At 46.3% G+C, this 25,388-nt stretch overlaps 1 protein-coding gene and 1 long non-coding RNA gene across 4 annotated transcripts in view; both read left to right on the top strand.

The window, feature by feature from the left end:
* Positions 1-25,388, top strand: part of SNX29 (sorting nexin 29) — a 587,367-nt gene that overhangs the window by 466,753 nt on the left and 95,226 nt on the right. The window lies entirely within an intron of this gene.
* LOC116657587 lies at positions 5,820-18,708 on the top strand. Its single transcript, XR_004312748.1, has 3 exons — positions 5,820-5,829; positions 7,032-7,033; positions 18,379-18,708. It is a non-coding gene; the product is annotated as an uncharacterized LOC116657587 (long non-coding RNA).

Here is a 25,388-nt window from a genome sequence, read left to right as displayed (position 1 = left end):
GGGCAGTCCCAGTCTGGATCCTTTGCGTGCCAGTGGCAGGAACTTGGTTAGTTTAAATGTTTAAAAAAAAAAAAAAAAGTAGGCAAGAAAGCTTTTAGCTTCTGGAACTAGGAGAGTACTGTGGAAACCCACAGAGCAGAGTGCTGGCCAGCTCTGATCCTTGAGGCCAGGAAGCTGGACTCACACCATCCACGACTCACTGTGTCCCTCGTGCTGCCTGCATGGTCTGCGGCCGTCCAGGGAAGCAAGGCCAGCGGGCAGGGAACTGTCTGCCATGTTGTGACCATACATTACTTTTAAGGAAGAGCTCGGGAGGGGGGTGGGCCCTGTTGGGTGGACTGCGCCAGCCCACCGACATGGGGCAGGGGTGGTAGGACTGGCTGGGCCTGGGGCCACGTCATATGGGCGAGGGTGTGGGTAGAGGTGGGCCTGTGGCAGTGCCACCAGGGTGACATGGGGTAGGGCTGAGGTGGTTCTGAGGGGCGGGGGCACCCAGTGACAGAACCAGCCGCGCTTTTCTGAGAGTGTATTTGCCCCGCCCGTTTCAGGCAGTTGTGGGGGTATGCTCCTCCCCCCCACCCCCACCGTGGGTAATTACTGTTGTCACAGCATGGTCAGCCACACTTTCCGGTAGCTTCTGTCAGTGTTTTTTTTTTCTTAATGGTGTATTTCTTGAAGGGAAATAATAGTCTACGTAATGACCCTTCTTCCTCTGCTTTAATGTCCACTAATTGGAATACTCTCTTTAGTAAGTCTTCTAAGAGGAAAATAATGAGAATTGTAGAGATCAAAGGCCCCACTCAACTTTCTGGTGTCTGCGTGAAAACATTTCCAGATCCCAGAACTGTTACAGAAGCCGAAATTTGGCACCCCCTGCCCACCACCCTCTTTGAAGTCTCCCTTTCCAACCAGAGCTGTCTTGTTTCTGATCTTCATTTCCCCTGCGTGGCTCACCTACCAGAGGGTGTGTCTTCTGCCCTCTGTTTTGAGGCCCTTAAGGTGGGTGTCCTTTTTAATACCACCCAGACTCATTCCCCAGGTCAGGGGTGATGAGTGAGTTTACCAGGTGCTGTTGATTTCATGGCCTTTGAGATGCTGGGGCAGCAAGAATATGTGCTCTGGAGTCAAGCACCAGCCCACTGACTTCTGTGTGGCCTTGGGTAGCTTGTCCGACCTCTCCAGCCTCAGTTTCCTTGTCTGTAAAATGGGGATGATAACAGGAACCACTTTATAAGATGATATAAAATATTAAACAGTGTCTGCAATGTAGTAAGCTCTCAGTGACTGCTTTCGTTTCTCTGTTTGCCCAAAATAGGGTGTGGCTGTTCCTTGAGCCCCAAGATCAGAGACCTGGGCCCTGGGGACAGCCCTGAACCCCAAGAAGGCAGGGCAGGGTATCTAGTGGTAGGAGGGAAGGGCGCTGTTGCTGTTTGTTCATCCCTCCCTTTGTGCCCTATCTCAGAACAGGGGTGGTGTGCCCACAAGCACCTCATGCCCCCAGGGCCTTGTGACCCCCCCAGAAGCCAGCCCCTTGGCGGGCTGGGGGCTGTCTTGGCTCTTCACCCCATGAGGATGCTGCCTGCATCTGCACCCCTGAACCTGCCGACCTTGAACCCAGGAGAGCAGGGGGGCTCTGGTTGCTGCAGTCCCAAGAGAACATTTGTGTTAACCTGTAAGGAAGGCCTAGAGCAGCATGTGATCCAGGTGCCAGTTCAGGAAGACGCCCGTGTTGCTCAGGTGGGCATTCGCGGCCCCGACTGCTCAGGCGCCAGCCTGACTCAGGGTGCGGGGCGGCTGGGTGGCCTCTCTGTGCCTCGAAGGTCTCTGCGGGGTCCCTGGCCCCCCCGCCTGCAGTGACATGGCCGTTCACTTCTCGGGGCCTCGCTTTCCTTGTCTGTGAACTTGAGGGTTGGGGTTAGACCAAGGTGACATCTCTGACCGTGTGAAAGGAGGGTGTCAGACCTGAGATTCTGGAAGACCGTTTGTGTGCCAGTTGAGAGTGAGACATGGGCAGAGAGCATGTCCTCAAAGACCTGTTATTTTTTGGTAAAATGTTACTGAAATCCTATATTGTTTCACCACAGCCAAAACGAATGTGATGTATTTCTTTCTCCCTCCATCTCTTCCTATTCTTTCCCCTTTTTTCTCTTACTTTCTTCCTTCCCTATGCTTTCGTTTATTCACTCATTCATTCATTCTCTTAGCCTCCGTGTACAGCAGGGGTCGAACTGTGCGCAGTACTGGGGATGGAGTGGAGGGGGCCTAGGCCCTCCTGGTCTCGTGGGGGAGAGGATCTTGTGTTGAGGCTGCTGGGGTGCAGTGGATCAGGCGTGGAGAGAGGAGTCCTGGGGTGGTGGGCATGCAGGGAGGCCTTCTTGGAGGGCAGGTGTCACCTGAGTCTTGGGGCACACGTCTGAAAGAAATTGGCAAAGAAAGTGAGGGGAGGGATGGGGTGACCCTCCTTCCCTGGGCGCTGCTGCTTAGCTGACCCCACCGGGCCTCACCTCCCCCTGGCTCCTTCCCCACCCACAGCTGTTCCCCCCGCTGCCCCGCCAGCCCCAGGCCCAGAGGCTCAGGAGGTTCAGGGGCACACCAGGGCCCTGGCCTCTGTCCCCACTCTGCCCCTCATGGAGGACACCTGAAACGTGTGCCCTGGCTGCCAGCACCTCTGTCTGATGTTCTTACTGCGACTGTCAGTGAACGGGGCTGGCGGTGCCTGGCGGGCCAGCTGACCCGCCCAGCCTGTGTGGGAGGAGCGGATGGGGGCTTCCCTCCCAACCCTGCCTCCTCGGAGTACGTGGCTCACGGCCTCACCACTTAGACCTTCTGTGTAAAATGGTGTTGTCGCCACCTTATCAGACGGTTTTGAGGCCAGATAAGCTGCCGTCATGAGGGCCTAAGTCAGAGCACAGCACAGGGCTGGTGGCAGCACCTGTCATCTCCTTCCCTCCGACCATGTCTCCTCACTCTCCTTTGAAAAGAATTGAGATAATAGATCACATACCAGAAAATTCACCTTTTTAAGGTATCCAATTCAGTTACTTTTTAGTAGATTCACAAGACTGGACAATCATCACCACTATCTAATTCCAGAACATTTTCTTCACCCTGAAAAGAACCTTGTACCTGTCAGCGGTCACTCCCCATCGCTGCCCCTCCTCCCACACAAAACCCTGGAAACCAGTCCTCTGCTCTCTTTCTCTGCAGGCTTCCCCATAGGTTTGCCTTTTTGTGACATTTCATGTAAATGGAATCATACAGATCTTACAATACATGGCTTTTTGTGTCTGATTTCTTTCACTTAGCGTAACGCTTTCAGGTTCACCCACCTTGTAGCAGTTATCAGTACTTCATTCTTTTTATGGCTGAATAGTATTCCATTGTGTGGATAGACCACATTTTGTGTGTCCCTTCATCCATTGATGGTCATTTGGGTTGTGTCTACTTTTTGGCTATTATGAATAATGCCAGTGTAAGTATCGTGTACAAGTTTTGTGTGCGCACTTGCTTTCAGTTAGTTCTCTTGGGTATACTTACTTGTAAGAGTGGAATTGCTGGGTCCTGCACCAGTTTTATTGGTTGGTGTGAAGTAGTGTCTCATTGTGGTTTTAATTTTCATTTCCCTAATGGCTCGTGACATTGAGCATCTTTTCATGTGCTTATTGGCTTTTTGTATATCTTCTTTGAGGAGTGTCTATTCAAATCCTTTACCCATTTTTAAATTGGGTTATTATTTTACTTCATTTTTGAGTTGTAAGAGTTCTTTATATACAAGTCCCTTATCTGGGACTTGTGATTTGCAAATATTTTCTCCCATCCTGCGGTTGTCTTTTCATTTTGTTGATGGCATCCTTTGATGCATGAAAGTTTTTAATTTTGATGACATCTAATTTATTTGTTTGTTTGTTTTACTCCTTGTGCTTTTAGTATGCTATCTAAGAATTCTTTGCTTAACCCCAGGGCATGAAGATGTAGGCTTGTTTTCTTCTAAGGGTTTTATAGTTTTAGCTCTTACATTTAAGTCTTGATCCATTTTGACTTAATTTTTGTATATGGTGTAAGGAAGGGGTCTGGCTTCACTCTTTGGCTTGTGGGTCCCCTTGTCCTGGCCCCATTTGTTGCAAAACTATTCTTTCCCCATCGAATGGTCTTGGCACTCTTGTCAAAAATCAATATAACATGGATGAATGGATTTATTCTCGGACTCCCAGTTCTGTTCTATAGATCTATATGCCTATGCTTAAGACAGTACCACACTGTCTTGATTTCTGTGGATTTTAGTAAGTTTTAAAATCATAAAGGGTGCCTCTCCCCACCCCCCCATTTCTTATTCTTTTTTTCTTTTCTTCCTTTCTTTCCTTTTTTTTTTTTGTGCATTCTTTAGAGCAAGTGCTCACAACTGTTTTCAGTAAAGGGCCAGACACTAAATATTTCAAGCTTTGCAGGCCATATGGTCTGTCTCAGGGACTCAGCTCTCTTCTTGTAGTCAAGAACTCAGAGCACTCAGACCACATGTAAAGAATGCTTGTGGCTGTGTCCTAATAAAAGTTTGTGTTTTGTTTTCACTGAAGCGTGAATTGCACACACTTTTCACATGTCAAGAAACAGCATTCTTTTGATTTTTTTTCCTGCCATTTAAAAATGTAAAAACCATTCTTAGTTTGTGGGTTATACAGAAACAAGCAGCAGGCCAGACTCAGCCTGCAGGCTGTGGGCTGCCAATTCCTGTTTGAGAGGAATGACCCTTGAGGAAGGTCTCAGAGGAAGAGGAAGGCAGAGGATCCCCCTTCATCATGCATGGCCCCAGGTCAGGGTGGGTGTTCTCTGCCAGCCCTCCTCTTTGCAGAACCTATTCTTCCTTGTGGAAACTGCTCTGGAGACCCTGTAGGGACGTGGCAGTAAAGACCTTCCTCAGCTTACGATGGGGTTGCATCCCAATAAATCCCTTGTAACTGAAAACATCCTAAGTCAAAAGTACATTTAATATACCCAGTCAACGGAACGTCATAGCTGAGCCTAGCCTTAAACGTGCTCAGAACACTTACATTAGTCTGTACTTGGGCAAAACCACCTAACACAAAGTCTAGTTTATAATAAAGTGTTGACTATCTCATGTAATTTATTGAATTCTGCACTGAAAATGAGAAACAGAATGGTTATAAGTGTCCTGGTTGTTTACCCTCATGATTATTTGGCTAACTGGGAGCTACGGTTGCTGCTGCTGTCCAACAGCACGACAGAGGATTGTACCACATATCGCTAGCCTGGGGAAAAGATCAGCATTCAAAATTTGAAATAGGATTTCTACTAAATGCATATCACTTCCATACCATCATAAAGTCAAAAAGTCCTCGGTCAAACCACCGTAAGTCAGGGACCATCTGTACTGCACTGAAACGTCAGAGCAGCATAAGTTATGTGGAACCAGGGATGCTGCACTGCTGGATGGCTTTATGGAGAAGGGAAAAAACTTTCCTCTACCCTTTAGGTTCTTCTGGCTGGTGTAAGCAGTAAACTGACACAAGACGGGATTAACAAGAAAAAAAAACAAACAAGTTTAATAACATATATACATGGGAGAGACCCAGGAAAAGTGAATAACTCACTAAAATGGCCCAAATCCTCACCTTAAATACTATCTTCAGTTAAAGATAAAAGAGGATGTTGCAGGGGGGCAGGGGCCCAGGGTTGGGGTGGTTTGTGACTTCAGAAGAAAGGAAGGCAATTCACATGGAGATGGAAAAAGAAGTGTTTGGTAAGCAAATGTTTTCTGGGCCATGCAGAGACCATAGGGCACAAGACAGGACTTTGGTCTTCAGGCTCTGCCGAGTTCCTTGCCTCAACCTTACCCATATTCTCTGGTGGTCATGCTTTTCCTAGACCAGACCCTTTATCTAAATTCTTTTAGGCAGTTAAAGGGGGAAAAGGATTTAAAAAGAAAGGCTTCCCAAGTCTTCTGTTTCTTAAAAGTAATTAGCCTAAAATCATCCTCATGCCAAAGAGACACAGTTTGGGATGGCAAATTTTGCTTCCCTACAGTCTCACCTTTGAAATGTCTCCAGAAGTTTCACAGTCCAGAAGTTGAGTTTGTGGATTGTCCCATCTCATTGAACCAGTCTCTTAGTCCGGACAGTAGGTCAGTCCAGTTAAACTCATTTCAGAAGGCAGTGGTGTGGTTAGGCCTGTGGTACAGACAACCAGGTGTTTAATAAAAGGCACTTCTATGGAAGCAAAAGAAAAACAATGGTTACTGATTGGAGCAAACCATAATCTCAGTTTCTGAGTTTTGAAGGCAGCCGGTTGAGAAGATGTTTAAATGTCCTGCTTGAAGCATCTTTAGATGGAGTGAGGGCAGCTAGTGACAGACTGACAGAGCTTCCAGGTTTGCAGTTTGAATGTCTGGCGATCTTGTTTAAGTGGCCCGATAGAGCAACAGCTCTAAGATTGTATATGAGCTGTTGTGGTGATTTCTCTGAAGTTGATATCAAGTTGTCTAGCTTCAGTTTATAGGGCTTCAGGAAAAAGGGCAGTTTTAGTTCTTAATGGTTCAAAGTAAAAAGGATGGGGGAAATTGGAAATGTTCGTTCTTAATGATTCCAAGTCAAAAGGTTAGGGGAAATTGGAAATGTCAGTTTGGAGAGTTGTAGGAATGTAGGTATGAGGAAACTGTAAGAATTCAGGATCTAGTCCAGTTTATAGGTAGATAACAGACCTCAAAGACACAGGACAGAGGGGAGGGTATACCTCGGTGACACAGGACAGAGGGGAGGGTACACCTCGGTGACACAGGACAGAGGGGAGGGCACACCTCGGTGACAGAGCGCGTGCTTAGTTAGCATGAGCGAGGTCCTGAAACTGGTATTTCAGAGTGCTTGTTAGATTCCTTTCCATGAATTTTTCTGAAGATAAAACACTTTTACAGGAAGCTTTTGTAAAAGCATCTGAGTGAAACAATAACTGTCTCTAAACAATAAAAAAAAGACTTAAAAATGATCATGTTTAGAGTTCATTTGGTAAGAGAGTGTGTGTAGTCGTTTTTGTGATGTACAGTGTTTTAAGATAACAGTTGAAATTATGTTGACATCACTATATCAGGACATGTCAGATTTTTAGGGATCGCATATGATTTTGGGAACGTTTGTAATACAGACCTGTACCGACACAGCGTAAGGAGGGCCTGTATCACTTATTTAGCACAGCTTCCCATGTAATTTAACATATCAAACAAGCCTAGTTCATTTAATATCTCCCTTTTATGAGGAGGAAGAGCAAATGTTCCGGGGCCTTCTGGAAACTTGATTCGTTTGAGTTGTTTTTTTTTTTTAAAAAAGACTTTGCTTAGAATTTAATTTGGAGGTAGTTTGTCAAAAATATCAAAAAGCTTTAAACCCTTGATTAAATAGGATCCTAGGTCGCCAGTGAAACAACACTTATTCATTTAACTGTGGTAACAAAGACTTTGCAGGCAAGTACAGAGACTTCAGTAGTTGTAAAAACCCATAGCTCTTTTAATATTGAAAAGATTCAGCTTTTTTTTTTCCTTCTAAGACTTTAGACAAAGACAAAACATACAATATTTGTTTTTCTAGACAGATTACGTTTAAAGTAAAGGAAGACGTTTGTTTACCATTTCTCATTAAGAGCAGACAAATAATGTAATAAATTTGTCTTTTTAACGGAGAAAAAACAAATTCTAAGTTTGCACCGGTGTACCTCTGATACTGAAATTCATTCGCTCAATTAAATGTTTTCCTTCCTTAGCAGCTTGTTCACACATGAAATTCATTTTCCAAGATTCTTTTTTTTTTTTTTGCAAACCTAAAGCTTTCTGTGTCCATTTTCATTTTTTCCTTATTCTCTTTCCTGTTTAGAAATAATCAGCTGTAGGACAAAAATCACCTGCATTTCCCTCAGTAAAAATGCATCTCTGTATCTCATACTTTTACTTACCCCCAGATATATTTTACTTTCTTTGCATGCAGAATTACTTTCCTTCTATTTCTAGTAAACTTAGTCACATATATTAATTAGAAACTTTAATTTCTAGTGAAAATAAAGAAGTAAATAATTGTGAACTGTCATTAGCACTTTTTGGCTTGGCAAATTTACATATACCTTTTATAGTTTCCAGAAACAATGTGCCCTTTTAAATAGTGTAATCGTTCAGTGTGGCACAACACAGGGTTACTAATAGACCCTACTTTTTCCTTAGTTTTTCTGCAATAGGAAGCAAGAAGTAGATAGACCTGTGTTCAGTAACTAATGTTTTATGATTTTGTTTTCTTTGGAAACGATCTAGATATACAGGGAATTTAACCTAACTCATCATTTAACTCAGCTTAGCAAAACCTTAAGGTTTCTAGTAAACTGGAAAAGATTTTGAAAACTATTTTTAAGCATACGTATACCATCGCACATAATTATTGTTAAAAGGTTCACCTAAAACTTTATCCAGCTTATGTCTATTTGATTTTACTTTTTATTAACAAATATGTTGAGATTACCTATGAAGACTTTCATGAGATATTAGATAAAAGTAGCCATCATCTCAAGCCATATTTTTTTTTTCTGAAAAATTTTGTAACAGAGATAACATGAACTTACTTGATTAATAACCCAGATAGAGTAAAAGCTGCATGTTGGCGTTAGACCTAGTGCTGGTTACTCTGAAGACATGCTCATCTCAATTAAACAGATAAACTTAAGCTTTTACTCACCAAAGATTATTTTATATCATGTTAACTTGAAAAAAAATTGGGGAGTTAGTTTCTCATATATATATATATTTTTTTTTTCTAGTTTCTCATATTTTTGAGAATTTTTAGATAAGGACTTGTTTGTCTAAGCCAGTTAAATAGAACTCTTTTACAAATTAATTTTGGAAATACCCAGAGTGGAGGAAATCACACATCTCTGCACATAGAGACACACATATGAGCATACTGACAGATGCAAACAGAGATCGTAAAGCTTTTGTTTAAAAAAAAAAAACTTTTGTCACGAGATGGGTACAGTAATATAAAACTCACTAGTTTATAAAAAAAACAGTTGGATCCAGATTTTGTTCTGGCAGTTTGAAAGAGTGAAGTTTTTCTGTTCAAATGGCTAAAGTCTTTTTACCGTTTGTGGAGAGGACTTAAGATTTGTGTTTGACAAGTAGCCTTATGTAGGCTGTGGTCTAGAGACCGGGCAAAAGAACTTTTCTTATAGTTTGTATTTTTAAAACAGGCTTCTTTCCCTCTCCCCCGCCCCCCCCCCCTCCCCCACGCCTCTGTGGATTCAGTTCTGCTGTTTGAATTAGCTGGTAGAGATTTGCAAGACAAAGGCAGGTTCTTCCATTAGCCCTAGGGCACTGGCCTCCGTTTACACCTCACCCTGTGTGGGCTCAGGCCGCCCTGCTGGCTCCCTTTAGTGTGTTCAACTAACGTTGCTCCAAGGGTGGGTCTCCTGCCCTGTCTTACAATACCAGACGCAGTGTCCATCTCACAGTACAGTCAGGCAAAGAGACCAACCGTTCTACATAAAGCCCATCAAAGACACCAGTTTTCCTACAAACTTTCACTGCAATTCCGTCAACTGTCATACCTCTAACCGTAGCTTCCACTAGAGCCCCATCAACAAGTCTCAGTCTTTGAATTTTGGGCAGAGGAAGCGTTCCCGGCCAGACCCCGCATCCATTCCTATAAAAAACATCAGGCTGTGTTGACACAGCCTCCTTCGCTTAACACCCACCCAAACATTCCAACCTTTATAATCAACCCTTGCATTTGTACGTTTTCTCAGTCTAATCGTAGCCCATGTCAAAGTCCCACCAGTGGATTTTGGTGTCACGGCTCCTCGAGGAGTCCTGGAAACTTCTCCCCCCACCTTGGCCATTTTACCCATTCCTGTGCAGAAGGCCTTGGCTCCCAAGTGAGGGGTGGAGCCAAGGGTCCTAGGCCTGTCTGTCATTCTTTAACTTGATTAATTGGCTTAACTGCCCAAAAGGTTTGCTGGTCAGGTTTCTCAGCGTAATTTTTGCCTTCCGGCCTTTTAAATTTCTCTAAACTGAGATAAATAGAGATGACTTGTTTGAAGCCTTTGATTTATTTTTTTTATTTTATTCATTGATTGGTAAAGAAGGTAATTAGATTTATTTATTTACTTATTTATTCATTTGTTTATTTATTTGATGGAGGAACTGGGGATTGAACCCAGGCACTCTACCACTGAGCTATACCCTCTTCGCTGAGGCCCTTTACTGTTGGAGGATCAACAGGGGTCCCTTTGGCCCACCCTACCTTAGATAGTACTCTATTAAAGCCTTTGTTTTAACCTCATCAACATCTGTTTTATTTACCCCATTGCTTAATAACCATTTTCAGATTTCCATTCTACTGGGACCAGTCCTATGACTCCTCCCTTTCTGATTCCTCTTTGTCCCACCTCTCTTAGTGTTTGCTTTATTTACCTTATTTTTTTTAACAACCCTTTAAAAATTTCCACCTTGTTAGGAATAGTCCCTTGACTCTTCCCTTGGCCTATTCCCATTTTCTTGTTAACTAACCTAATGCTTCTTTGTCTTTTCTGTTTAAATTTTAATTTCTTTTTGTTGAGATATGGTTGGTTTACAGTATTATATTACAGTTTCAGGTGCACAAAACAGTGATACACAGTTTTTTAAGATTATATTCCATCTATAGTTATTATGAAATATTGGCTGTCTTCCCTGTGCTATACGATATGTCCTTGTAGCTTATTTACTTAATACATGTAGTTTGTACGTCTTATTCCCGAACTCCGACCTTGCTCCTTGCTCCGCCCCCTCCCCACTGGTAACCACTCATTTGTTCTCTGTATCTGTGAGTCTGGGTATTTTTGTTGTTGTTGTTATATTAAATAGTTTTATTTTTAAGATTCCACATATAAGTGATAACATACAGGATTTCTCTTTCTCTGTCTGACGCATTTCACTTAGCATAATGCCTTGCATGTCTATCCATGTTGCTGCAAATGGCAAAATTTTGTTCTTTTTTATGGCTGAGTAGTATCCTACTGTGTATTTACCACATCTTTCTCCATTCATTTCTTGATAGGCACTTAGGTTGCTTCCATATCTTAGCTATTATAAATAGTGCTGCTATGAACATTGGGGTGCATGTGTCTTTTCAAATTAGTGTTTTCTTTTTTTTTTTTTTTTTTTTTTTTTTTTGGCTACTTACCCAGGAATAGAATTGATGTATCCTATGGCGGTTTTAGTTTTCATTTTCTGAAGAACCTCCATACTGTTTTCCACAGTGGCCACACCATTTTACATTCCCACCAACAGTGTACAAGGGTTTCCTTTTCTCCACATCCTCACCAACGTTTGTTATTTGTGGTCTTTTTGATGATAGCTATTCTGACAGATGTGAGGTGATATGTCATTATGGTTTTGATTTGCGTTTCTCTGATGAGCAATTGTGAGCATCTTTTCGTGTGCCTGATGGCCACCTGTATGCATGTCTTTGGAGAAATGTCTGTTCAGGTCTTCTGCCCATTTTTTCAATCAGGTTGTTTGGGGTTTTTTGATATTCAGTTGTATTGACCTAATGTTTTTATTAGGAAGCTAAGACTGTAAATTTGCAAATTCAATAAGGCTTCTCGAACTTGAATTTTTCTTTTTTTTTAATTAAGGGAGTTCTTAAGGATAGCCATTATATTTCTTTGTATCCACCTTTTAATTTGATGTTTTTCCCCAGGTACCAATAAAACCTGTGTTTATGATGAGAGCTTTCTAAAATTTTACCAATTTAGAAGTTTTTCCAATTCAAAGAGTTCATCATCTGGCCATTGATGAGGAGGATCTTAATGGTGACTCACACCAATTAGCCTTTTTGTAGCTTAACCACGGATACAAGAGGTGTCCCCAGAGGAGAGTTCAGAAAGACAGAGCTTTCGTTAGGTCCGTAGAGTTCACTCCCCAAAACAGTCTAAGGAAGCAGAGGCTTTGGTCATACAGGTGTTAAGGATGGTGTAGGGCCAGCACTAACAAAGCATTGAGGGTTGAGATGACAAAAACCCCTTATGGACTGGGACCCCAGGTGACAAACTCCCCTGAGACCTGGCCCGACTAGACAAAGAGATGTTACCTGTGCTTCTCCAACTAGCTACAGCCGCTGAGAATCCCAGTCTAGCTGACTGACTGCCAGATGCACACCAGTACATATGCCCCTTCTAGGTGACAGAGACCAGAGAGAATAGTCTCACTGGTCACAAAAACAAGCTCTCAGGGCACAGAATAAGACAAAAGGGAAAACCTCATCTCGTTTTTCTTATATGCACATTAACAGCTTCAGCTAAGCCTTGGGTCTCTTGGAACCAAATTAACACCTAAGAGGGATGGGCCTCGGAGTTGGGGATTATGGGTTGCGGTACAGTGTACCTCATTGTAAGACACCTTCTTGAGGTTGACAGGTGACCTGCTGTCTAACCCATTTTGTGAACAACTGATCCTGCCACAAGTGCCTTCCTGAGATGGCATGCACCCTAATGGCTGTTAAATGCTCGACTTATGCTCACCAATATTTGCAGCTTTGGCTTCTGAGATTTTCCTTAGCAGTTTTACTTTAAGTATGTATTAACCCACAGGAGAATTTGTCAAAACAGAAGCCCTTCTGATGAGACCTGCCAAGTCACCAGCCTGTGGGGCTGGTCTGGACGACAGGCTTATAGCGTCTATGCCTCTCTTATGCTATGGAGTTTCCTTCTTATGACAAATAACACAAGACACTCAGGCAGAGGAAAACAGTGACCCTCTCTGGGAGGAAGTAAAGCCCAGAGCACTCTACCAACTTTACCAGAGTCGCTAAGCCCGCGGAACTGGCTCCACAAATATTTTCTCCTACTGATCTAAATTTAGAAAAGAGAAAGGGGGCTCTTACCATTCTCACTTCCAGTAGATCCTGCAGGCAGAGATCAGCTAGGGGCATTTATCCTGCCGACTGTGCCGACTGTGGGGAAGGAAAAACAGCTTTACTCTTCCAGGTTCTTCTTGCTGGTCTAAGAGCTAAACTGACATGAGACAGGATTAACAAGAGGAAAACAAACAGAAGTTTAATAACGTATAGAAGAGACCCAGGAAAACTGAGTCACTCGCCAAAATGGCCAAAACCCTCACCTTAAATACCATCTTCAGCTAAAGGTGAAAGAGGATGTTGAAGGTAGGGGTGTGGGACTTCAAAGGGGAGGAAAGCTTTTCACATGGAGTTGGAAAAATATGTGTTTGGTAAACAGATATTGCTGGGCCAGGCAAAGACAGCGGGACACAGAGTAGACTCTGGTCTCCAGGCCCTGCCAAGTCCCCTCCACTCACCTGCCCGTATTCCTTGCAGACATCTCTGGTAGTCATGCTTTTCCTGGACCAGGCCCTTTATCTAAATTCTTTTGGGCAGTAAAAGAGGGGAGAGGGGTTGAAAAGAAAGACTTTCTGAGCCTTCTGTTTCTTAAAAATAATCAGCCTAAAATAATGCCCATGCCAAAGAGACACATTTGGGGTGACACATTTGCTTCCTTCCTCCCTGACTACTTCATGAAGCCCTGACCCAGGGAAGCAGAGAGCCCTCCCTGCAGATACTCTGATGAGTCAAACAATAATGAATACCAGCAACAGGTTTTCCCTTTTCTTCTGGAAAAGCCCCAGGGCTCATTGCACCCTAATTGATCAGCTCCACGTCTTGCTTAGGAGGGTGTGAATTTTGGGGCCACTCTGGACTCAGCCGGACACTATCGTGTGTCACTGTGGTCGGGTTGCCGAGCCTGTGAGAGCCTCAGTTTCCTCACTTGTGAAGCGGGTAATGGTAGTACCTTCCTCACTGGGTAGTCGTGAGCGTTCAATTCTGGACACAGCACCTAGTACACAGCAAGCACTTAATAAAGCTAGCTGCCCCTTTGCTGCTGTTCCTTACCACTGCATCCCCCATTGTGATGGGTGGCCAGGGAGGTAAAGGTGGCTGGGTCCAGGGCAGCGCAGTTCCCTGAGCCCACTTCCTCATGTGTGACGTGTGAAGAGACCCAGATGTTCAAACACTGGCCACGGATCCTGGGATGGGGCAGGTGCTGGCTTCTCCTCTTTGGAGGACCAGGTGGTCTGGGGGAATTCTTGCCCTTCCCAGAGTTACTGCTCAAGGCCCACCCTGGCACAGGTACTGAAACAGTTTTCCTGGACCTGCTGAGCGAGGGGGACCCTTTTTCTCCCCCGCCTCCAAAACTGACCTCGCAGGCCACAGGCCTTTCTCTTGTCTCATTGTCTCTTCCCGGCAGTGCCGGCTCCACGCTGCAGGCCTTGCCCATCATATCTTCAGAGACAGTTACTCTGGATCGAGGGTCGGCAAACTATAGCCCGTGACCACATTGCCCCCTGACAGTTTTTGCAGGTAAAAGTTTTATTGGAACACAGTCCTACCCATTCATTTATGTATCATCAATGGCTGCTTTTGTGCTACAGCAGCAGAGTTGAGTCTTTGCAACAGAGCTACTGTATTCCACAAAGCCTAAAATATTTACTGTCTGGCCCTTTACAGAAAGTGTGTGCCGCCCCTCTAGGTGGCCCCCTTCAGAGCTCTCATGCTGGGAGGTGTCCCGGTTTAGCACTGTTGACACTGTGCAGTGATGTTCTGTTCCTGTGATCCTCTCTCCACCCGATGGGAGCACCTTGAGGGCAGTGACTGTCCCAGGCCCCCGTCCCTCTCAGCACAGACACAGAGTAGGTGCTCAGTACCTCTGAGGTGGATAGACGACTGTCTGGCCGACTGAATGAATGAAGCAAGCGTAGTAAATAGTTGGTTAAGATAAGAGTTCTCCCTGGGGTGAACCTAAGCTGGGGCTTTTTCACCTGCAGAAATGTGGCTTCAGTGTAGATGTGGTCCAGAAATTCTGCCTGCAGTCTATCTGCTCCCTCCCCAACCCTCACAATGCAGAGGCGTCATTGATAAAAGCGGCTGACATTCAACACGGTGCCTACTGTGTGCCAGCCTCCTGCACAAAGTGCTTTAGGGGTCGTAACCAATTCCAGCCTCAGGACAACCCTAGAAAGGAAGCGGGAGGAACGATTACTGTTTCCATTGCACAGATGAAGAAGGGGAACGCTGGAGAGGCTAAGCGGCTTCCCCAGGGATACCCAGCCGGTAAATGAGCGTGTGTATGGACGGTGGGGCAGGGGGTTGCATTCAAACCCGTGCAGCTCAGCTCCGGGGAAACGCTCCTCGCAGTGTGCGCCCAGCCTTGCCGCAGCCCGGGAGGCAGCTGCAGCAGTCATTTCTCTTTCCATTTTGTTTTAAGACAAGGGAGCTCCTTTTAGTCTCTCTGCTTCAAGTCTTAAAAGCACAGCACAGTCAGTAATTGTGCTTTATCATCTGGTGGCAGATTTAATGCATTAACCTCCTTTAATTGAATGGGTGATTCAGGATTGATCTCACACTCCAAGAGGCACCCATCGTGTACTCAATGAGCAGAGAAGAGTCGAAAAAGCTTGTCAAGAACGTTTCTCAAAATAGGAGCCAGCAGTAAATGTTTTCGTTTGAGAGAGCCGGCCCTGTGGAGGGGATTCCTCGCAAGGTTTCACGGCAGTGAAATGACTTCTCACAGAGCTCTGATTTTCCCCTCCTGGAGGTGGAGAAGGTTGGCTTAGCATAAGGTTAAGGGACAGGACCCTTAAAGCAGAATCAGGATGCTGTGGCCGTAAGGACAGGGCGTGGATGTACTGGGAAGGAAAATAAAAATAGCAAACAGGAAAAATGGCTCTTGCTGTTATTGCCAAAGGTTCAGCTAGATTATGTTGTTTAAAGTGGGTAATGAGATTTGTATCTGGCACTTTCACTTGGAAGTGGCAGACAGGTCAACCCAAACCAGCCTAAATGAAAAGGAAATTTATTACTCCTTGCAGCTGACTAGCTTCAGGCACAGGTTGATCAGGGGCTCAAATGAGGTCCACCTGCTCCCAACATCTCCCAGCTCTGTTCTCCGTTGGTGCATTCTCAGACAGGCTTTCTTCTCACGGGCCAAGTCAACTGTGGCAGCTCTAAATATGATCAACTTTAAGTCAGTGAGAAAACAGTAACAATCTCTTTGCCATTCATCCCAGCAAAAGGCTCCCCAAATCAGAGGGGGTCCTGTGCCCATTCTTCAACCAATGTCTGTGGCCAAGAGAATGAGGGAGTGAACTGACTGGCTCAGGCCTGGGTCATAGATGCCATCCAGAGCAGGCCGCAGTAAACAGAGGGCACCATTTTATGTCCAATCTAGATTTTGTCTACTGTGCAGGGAGCTTGGACACTTCCCAGAATGTGACCTGGAGCCTGTGAACTGCTTCTGAGAGGGCGGTGGCACACGTGATGGGTGATCTGGGCCAGTCACTGTGGCAACAGGGAAGGTGGGGTTCATTGGGGGCCCCTTGGGGCTCCCAGCAAGAGTTGATGAAGGACTGAGCTCAGGATTGAAGAAGAGGGAACACATGAAAACACAGGAGGAGGCATATTCGGCCAGATTCAACGTGCTCCTTTGCCCAGTGAGAAACGTGATTTGCACTGAACTGAGCGATCAGGTTGGGGACCAGTCCTGGGGAATAACAGGGCTTCTACCCAGGATTCTAAACCAAATGCTCACCTTCTACAAGCAAAGGAGAAAGTCCGTTGTTACCCAAACAGTAGGCACTTTGGTCCTTGAATAGAAAAGTTTTAGAAGTACTTACTGCTATTTTTATTTACTCAACAGCCCACTTACCCAGTGGTGCCCAAACTCTTGAGATGTTTGTCTGTCCTCATTACTCCTCCCCACAGTCCCCAGAAGTACACATGAGGTTCATAAACCCAACTGCAGGGCCGTGAGAAAATGGAGACGCACCCTAACAGAAAATTAGCTGCCCTGCCAGCTGCACAGGGTTCAATTTCCTTTCCTTTGACGTCACTATTCTTGGGGTGGGGGGGCCCTTGGATTGGGAGTCCTAGTGACTATCACTGAGCGGCAGCTGCCACCTGTAACCCATCATGTAACAATCTGGTGGGAGCTCAGTATGCAAGATCACCCCCTCTTCTGTTTTTCTTACCAACAGAACATACCCCAAGTAGCAGCCTTCAGGCACTGAAATAAATATGAAAGGCCACCAAGCCAGGAGTGCATTGCCTTCAAGAAACAGGTGGTTCAAAACCAGCTGGTCTCGCTGGGCACCTCCCACTCATCCTGTCCTAGAATAAGGGTGACCGTTCACCAGCAGCTTTAGCCAGATGAGCCTTTTGGGTTCAGTTCTAGAAAGGGTTGGCTCCCATTTTGACCTTGGGAAGGTTCTTGAGTCTCTATGAACCTCTGTTTTGTCATCTGTAGGACAGGGGTAGCTGTACCCACTCCATCCGACTGTTGTGAGCTGAGATGAGATACAAGAGCAGCCTTAGGTGCTCAGCACAGGCACTAGTTCTGTGGTCCTGGGCAAGCTTCTGGGCTTCTCAGAGACACTGTCCTTCAGTGGTTCTTAACTGGGGGTGATTTTGCCCCGAAGGGGACATTTGGCATTACCTGGAGGCACTTTGGGTTGTCACAATTTGGGGTGGGGCTGCTACTGGCATCTAGTAGGTAGAGGCCAGGGTTGCTGCTAACCATCCCACAGCACACAGGACAGCCCGACGGCAGAGAAGTATCAGGCCCAGGGTGTCGGTGGGGCTGAGCCTGAGAAACTCTGATGAACAGAAAATATGTAGGACCATGCTTGGCTCTGAGTGTGATGTCAGGGGAGGGTAGCCATCAAATGGTAGGTGCTGTGCCAGGGACAGTGAGAGCCGGCGATCAAGACACTTGGGTACTGGGTGGCGGTGATGAAGGTGGCAGAGCTCAGAGGAGAGGAAAGCCGCCTAACCCAGCCTGGGAGGAGGAGGGTCCCTTCTTGCAGGACAGGGCACCCGAGCTGCGTTTGGCTGGTTGATGTGAGAGGAGGGGCACCTGCCTGGGGATGGGGACGTGGAGACGAGGTGGCCTGCGCGTGTGACTCCTGAAGCCCTCTGCGCGCCCGTCACATGGGTCTGTGGGAGTGAAGAGAGGAGCCCAGTGGCCAGGGTGTCGGCAGGGACGGTACTTCAGGACAGGACCTGTCACTTCTGCTCCAGTCTGAGATGGTGGCTCTATCTTTTCAAAGTTGGGGTTTAAAATAAAATTACACCTTGTTCTGACTTGTAGCTGTCACTTCTTTTGTTACTTTTGAGGACATGTGTTAGTTGGAGGAATAATTTGGGGCTTGCAAGTGGCCTTCATCTTGGAAAGTTGTTAGGCACCCACTTTCTGAAAGCACAGGAGTCAGAAAGGATTCTTAGCCTCGTACCCAGGACTGTCTACCTCATGGCAGTGTGTGCCTCCCCTCCCCTCTCTGTGCAGATGTAGACATCAGAGTGCAAATGCAGCATTTCTGCAGACAGACTGACCCCCAGAAGTCTCAAAAGCAGAACTATGAAATATGTGGCACTCAGGCCACCACTCCTCATTAGTCCATGGCAGTCATAGCTAATCAATCACCACCTTTCTCATTGAGCTCAGACCCACTCTCAGAATCCTCCTCCACACAGCCACTACCTGCCCTAGGCAGCCACCACTAATGGACTAGAGCCGGCAGGCAACTCTGGCCTTGGCAGATCTACCGTCCTTGTTCTAAATCCTCCCTGGCCGTGTGGCCCCAGGCACATCACATAACGCTTCAAGTTTGTTTCTTCTGCAAAACAGGGGTCATGACACCTCCTTTACATGGTGGTTATGAACACTAGGAGAGGTACAAATACATAAAGTGACTAACATAGCACACAGGATGCAGTAAGTGCTCAGTAATTAATTGCGTTCTTATTTGCATAAAACTTACCCTTCCAAGACTGCAACATGACTTGTGGCCCATTTTATTCCTGCCTGATATCGTCATTTATCTCTCCAGCTGCATTTGTCTTAGTCTTCAGTCAGATTGTGGGCTCTTAGAGAGCAGGGAAACTGTCTTTGGATTCTTTTTGTCTGCTGGCCTTCCATCAAATGTGGTAGTTGGGTTTGTAGGAATGTGGCAGAGTCTGCTAGTTGTTTGCCCCAAATATCCATTTCTCTCTTATCCTTCAGTAAGAGCCCTGGGTAATGTGCCGTTGGGGGAAACACTAAATTTCTCAGCTTCCCTTGCACCTACATATGGCCATATGACTAAAATCTGACCAATGAGATAGAGGTGGACATGTTGGGTGTGGCCTCCTAGGAGGGCCACTTAAAGCGAGATACTTCATGTGGGTGGTACATGTTTTGCTGTTTTCCTCTTTTGCCTTCCTGTTGTCTAGAGTTCAGACATGATAGCTGGAGCTCCAGCAGCCATCTTGGCTCATGAGGTGACCTTGAGGATTGCAGCCAAAGAGTAAGAAAGTTGGATGGCACTTGGTCACTGATGATTTGTGTAGTAGCTGTACTAAGCAGACTGCCTCCCTCCAGATTGCTTGTATAGAAGGAGAAATGCCCAAAATGATTAGGTCCTTGCTGTTTTGGAACCAAATGCAATTCCTAACTGCTACAAAGAGTTCTTCGAAAGAAGTTAAGAGAATTGCTTTCCTAGAAACCTAGAGGTGATACAGCATATAGGATTTAAGGATCTTAGAGTTCATTTCATTTTTTCAACAGCTGTTTATGAGCTCCCACATGGGTCAGGCGCTACTAGGCAGTGCAGCTCATTGCTGGGTTCTTAAATAGCCAGGAGGAAGTAGCCAGAGGAGAATCTGAGGAGAGAGATGAGCAAGGGAAGGTCCTGCTGTGCCCTTTAAGCCATGTCCAGATTAAGATTAGACTTTATCTTGAGTGCCATGGAGCACCATTAAAGGGCTTTAATTCGTGCTTTGGAACGCTTGCCCTGGCTGTGGCATGGAGAAGAGGGGTGGGAGGGAGAGAGCTGCCTTCATCTATCCTGACCAGGGTAATTCTTCCTTCTAGAAGATGTGAGCCTGTCAGCCAGCTCTGACACCCCTTTCCCTCAATAGAGCCCCAAGCCCATCTTGGGCAGCCAATCAGACCTTGCTATATGTCTGGCATTTTCTTGAGCATCCACAGCTCTTGACATTCTGGGCTGGGCCTTCTAGACCCTTGGTCTGCACCTGTCAAAAGCCATTTAACTGGGAACCCCTTCTGTTCCTGGTCAGCCAAGCAAATAATGGAAGACAGTTTGGCCAACATCCGCTGTGTCTGTAACTGACCTCTAGGTGGCGGTGGCTACCCACTGCCACTCTGGCTCTCGGCACTGTGGCAACTGGACCACTTCTTTCCTCTGCATGAGTCTGTGTTCTTGTCTCTTTGGTCTCTGCATTTTGGAGCCAGGTACCTACCTCTTTCCCTGTCTTTTATACTATCCCTCTGACTTCCAAGTTTTCACTGCTGTGAAGTCGTGGATCATCTTTACAAAGATTTTTTTTGCACAGAGATCCAGAGGGGATCTCACACAAATTTGTATACCTTGATCCTACCTATCAAAGACATCAGCCCGTTGCTCGCTCTTAGTCACCAAAAAGTCACTTTTACCTGGGGGTACAATTGGGGTGGGGTAACAGGCATTGTGTGAGCTGAGTCTTGGGAAGTGTGTGGGTTTTTGCCAGGCAGACTGAAGAAGGAAAGGTCCTGCAGGCAGAGGGCGTGGCAGAGACGTTGGCTACATGGGCTGGAGCACCCGGGTTGGGGGTAGAATTCTGGGGTAAGCATGGGTGTGGCTCAGACCTCAAAACGGGATGTAATGGGGTTGGGCAGGCAAGGAGGAGATTGGAAAAGGCCTCCTCCAGTGCTTTGTCAAGGACTGTGGACTTGATCTTCCAATCTGGGGGCTTTCAGATTTGGGATTTTGGTGACCTCACCCGCCACGGAGATGCCTCAGATCCACCCTTGGTAGTCAAGGACGGGGACCCTTACCTCCTCCTTTCTTTAAGCAGGGCTGCTCTGCCTTCATTTCCTCTATATATCTGACACCTAGGATTTGGTTGGAAAAAGGGGTTTGGTTGCTAAAAGGGATGCTCAAAAGCTGAGTGCTGGATTTTTTGTTGAGTGTAGTTATTAGCTGTCTGGGCTTTTGCTGTCAGATCTGGCTCCCGGAGCCTCAGTTTATTCATCTATAAAATAGGGATACTAATGGCACTTGCCTCTTGGAATTTTTATGAGAATTAAATGTGGTAAGATGCTTAGCACCGGTGCCCGTGGCACAGTTGGTGCTCAGTAAGTGGCTGTAGTTGTTGTTATTATAATTAGTATTAGTTCTCAGGTCTTCTATTTGTCCTGCTTCTCCAGTGCTCAGCATAGTTCTGGATACACAGTCAGAACTCACAAAATTAATATTAGCTGTTATTTCTTCTCCTTCCAGCCCAGATCCCATGGCAACAGAGCTCGTACCCTGGTTCCTCTTTCACAATCAGTACAGTGGAGGCTGGAGGAGGACAGTGTAACACAGTAGCTGAGAAGCTCAGGTTCTGAAGGGCAGGCAAACCAAGGTAGAATTTCTGCTCTGCAACTTTCTACTGTGAGTTTGTGCAAGTCATGTAACCCCTCTGAGCCTTAGTTTCCCAATCTGTGAGATGTTTGGGATGATTAAGATGTGTGGAAAGCAATTAGGGCAGTGAGGAACAGTGAATGTGTGCTAAGTGCTCAGTAGAGTAGCTTCATATGCTTTCATCTTACCCAGTTTCACCTATTCCAGCCACATGTATCAGTCAGCTGTGTGTAACAAACAGCCCCCAAACTCAGCAGCTTAAAACAGTTTATTCCTGCTCACATGTCTGTGGGTTATTTGGGGGTTGGCTGATGTGGGCTGGGCCTGGCTCCAAGCTGCAGTTGGTCCACTCTCCTCTGCATGTCTCTCATCCTTCTTGGACTGGCAGACTGACCGGGGCCTGCCAAGAACAGCCAAACTGTGCACATGCGTCTGAAGCCTCTGCCTGAGCTACATTTGCTGATTGTCTGCTGGCCAAAGCAAGTAACACAGCCGAGCCCAAAGTCAAAGGAGGTTCAGTCTGTCTCTAGTAGGAGGAACTGCAGAGTCATATGCAAATGATGTGGAGGATGGGGGTGGGGTGGTTGTGAAGAACTAGGCCAGTAATTCAGTGTCCCACAGTAGGCAGAGGAAAAGGGGAGAAAAAATTTAAATAGCATAGCTGGCCTACTTTTCTCTCACTAAGTATCCTCAAAGAAGCATAATACAGGAGACGATCTGCTGGCCCTTTTCTTGGTCTTCAATGTGAAGTTGCTCCCAGAGTGACGTGTTTAAAGATCTCTCTCTTTTACGTAATTAAAAACCTTATAAAATTACACTTTGCACATAGCCTTTATATATTATATAATACAGTGTGCATTATACATTTATATAGCCAAATTACTGCACAGCATTGAACCCAAACCAAGTTCACTGTACATTACAGGCAGTTTTAAGACATCTCCAGGTGGTAATTTTCACCCAGCTCCCAGCTTGCTTTTTGCCTCTGGGCTGATTTTAAAACAAAAAGTTCAACTTCATGTAAATGGAGTCTTCTATTAAAGGTCCAGAACCCATTATTGAAAACTCTTGAGGTCAACATAGTTGAAGATACATGTTTTCATTTTTCTTTCCTGTTTGGATGTTAGAAAGGAATGAGGTCGTGCTCGCGGGTCTGGGGCCGCAGCTGTGATCAGACACCGGCCCGTTCCCGCTGTGAGGCAGGAGCGTTCGTGCTAAGTGGGATGCGTTGGGATCATCAATGCCCTCATTTCGGGTCCATCAAGTTCCACTGCCAAATGCATTTGCGCTAGACTTACGAAGAGCCTTTTGGATTTGGGGTTGTGGATGGGAGTTGGGTCCCTATTAATGTTGCCATTGTTGACGCTTCCCTCAGTGACACCAGGCCGCTTGGTCCTGGGCCCTAAGCACAGGCCTCTCCCCAGAGCCACTTAAGGACATCTTTTTGCCCATGTCCATTGACCTGGGTCAGCAGGTACCAGATCTGTGGTCTTCACAGCCCCTTTCCGCAGAGAAAGCTGAGCTGTCAGCTGCTGCAGGCTCAGATACGTCCCAGGAGGACTCGGTGAGGAGGTCTTCAAGGCTCAGCCACTAGATCGCACTGGGCTGCCCGGCTGTCTGCTAGGTTTGGGGCACAGGCCTTCACTCCGCTGCCTCCTCTGCACATCTTGTCTGGCACCACAGGGGGAGGGCTTGGGTGGGTGGCTAGGAGCTGAAGCATGAGGATTTCCTAGAAGCAAGCTGTGGGGTCTTATTTGGACCCTTTTGGAACCAGAAGTGCCCACTCACCTCTCAGAGGATGTGAGTCCCCATCTCACAAATAGAGGTGTGACACTGGCCTGCAGGGTTGCCTCAGGGCGAGTGAACGTGTGGATGCACTGAGCTGGCCCACAGGGGGCGCTGCAGCAGCGGGTCTTGGGGGGAATACTCAGGAATTCCAGTTCCTAGACCTCACATGGTAGCTGAATGGGCCCCCAAGACTGTCTTGAACGCTCTGGAATGTTTTGTAAAAGTGTGTGTAGCTGGTGGGGCCGTGTGTGTATGTGTGTGTGTGTGTGTGTGTGTGTGTGTACACCCCATGGGGCATGCATGTGTGTGTATGTGCACTTAGTGGAGTGTGTGTGATCGGCTTTTTTCAGGAAAGAATCCACAGATGAGTTATTATTGATGAGTTATTTCAGGGAGTCTGTGACCTGGGAAAGGGGGAGGGAGTCCAAGGCCTAGCCTGCAGGGAAACATGGCTGGGTAGATGCGAATGGCTCCAAGCCCCCCTGCATAGGAACTCGTAGCAGGCAGGGGACCTTCCTCATCCTTCTGCCAAAGGCATCTAGAGAAGATGCTTTGTGCATCTGGGGGCCAAAGGAATGTCTGAATCACATTGCCAGAGCAGATTGTGACAAACCCTTTGCCCTTGTGCCGCCAACTTTAGTCGACAGGAAGCTGAGTTGCCAGGCAAGGCTTTTTCCCTCTTTTCTTCCCCTTCCCGAGCAGCAGTACATCCCAGTGCTCCCAGATGTTCACCCCAGCCCCATCCACAAAGGAAATGCTGTCTTATTGACATCACTGTAAGGAAGCGCATGGACCAAGTTAGTGTGTGACGGTGTTTGTGGTCTGCAAGGAGGCAAAGTTTGGTTGTGTGGGGGCGGGGATAAAAGAGGGTTCTTCCTAATGACTAATACGTCTCTTTAAGCGAACTTTAGAGAGAGGTGCACAGAGTTCTCATTGTCACATCTGAAACGTTCTATTGTTCTGTTTGTTTTTCATTATTCTGAAATGATTACTGCAGAAATTCTTAAATTGGATGCTTTTCAAAGAGGAAGATTAAAGACTGTAAGCAGAGGCTTGCAGCTGTGTAAAAAAGAGCACGCATCTGGGTTGCTTTGGGATGTTTTGGGGAGAGCTTCGGCGACTTCGCCTTAGGCTCCCGATAGCACGCGGAGAAACGCTCACGCACGTAGGGGGCGCACCTGCCGAGCTCCCTCCGGGGGTCTGCGTGGAGCTGAGCTGGCAGCGGGCAGCGTCCCTGCCCGAGCTTGACGCCGTCTTTCTGATGTTATTTAACTGAGGCCTCCTGAACGCATTTCAGAGGGGGATGGATTTCCATGATGCCCAGACAAGGATGCCGGGGCATTCTGAAGAAACCCAGGCTCAGACTTTGAGTAAGTTCACAGGAAGAGGAGAAATCTGGTCTTGACGTGCTCGTCAAAAATCCCCTACAGTCTTGCTTCAGCGACTGTCTGGGAAGGATCTGACTGTTTGGTTAAGAATCAGTTCTAATTGGGGAGTCTTATATTATCCACACTTTTTTGTTGGACAGTCACCGCTTGCCCTGGCTCTAGACTGAGAGGGCAAGTATTTGTAATCTTGGCTCCAGAAAAAAAGCAGAAGCTTTACGTTGTGTGAATGAGTTAAAGGCCCCCAGGGAGGAGGGGTCCTTTGAGGGGCTCTCCTGGTCTTCTGCTTCTCTGAGAATTGCTCCCCTCCTCCCACCTACACACTGCACACACGCACAGAGGTGGACCCTTGCCATGGCCTGGAGTGGACACTCACCCAGGGGAAAACCATCCAGATACTGGCCTAGCCACATTCCCTTTTGGTCTGAGTTCTTTTGATCGCAAGTGGCAAAAGCGTTATCTTAGACTCACTTAAACCAAACAGAATTTATTGACTTCAGTAACTAATGAGTTCAGGTGCAGCTTGATCCAGGGACTTAGTCCCTCTCCCTCCCTACTTTTTTCTCCATCCTCCTCCTCCTCCTCCACCTTCCCTTCCCTGCCTTCCTCCCTCTCTCTTTTGGCTTTATTTTCTGCTAGTGGTGTCTTCAACAGCTCTGAGCTCACATTCTCACAGGTCAAACATAAATTTTAAAAAACCATCACCTCTTTCCCAGTCATACAAGCTCCTGATTGATCTGGCT

Source organism: Camelus ferus, chromosome 18 (genome assembly GCF_009834535.1).
Source record: "Camelus ferus isolate YT-003-E chromosome 18, BCGSAC_Cfer_1.0, whole genome shotgun sequence".
Taxonomy (NCBI): domain Eukaryota; kingdom Metazoa; phylum Chordata; class Mammalia; order Artiodactyla; family Camelidae; genus Camelus; species Camelus ferus.
The sequence above is the reverse complement of the archived record's forward strand: the minus strand, read 5'-3'. Positions and strand labels throughout refer to the sequence as shown.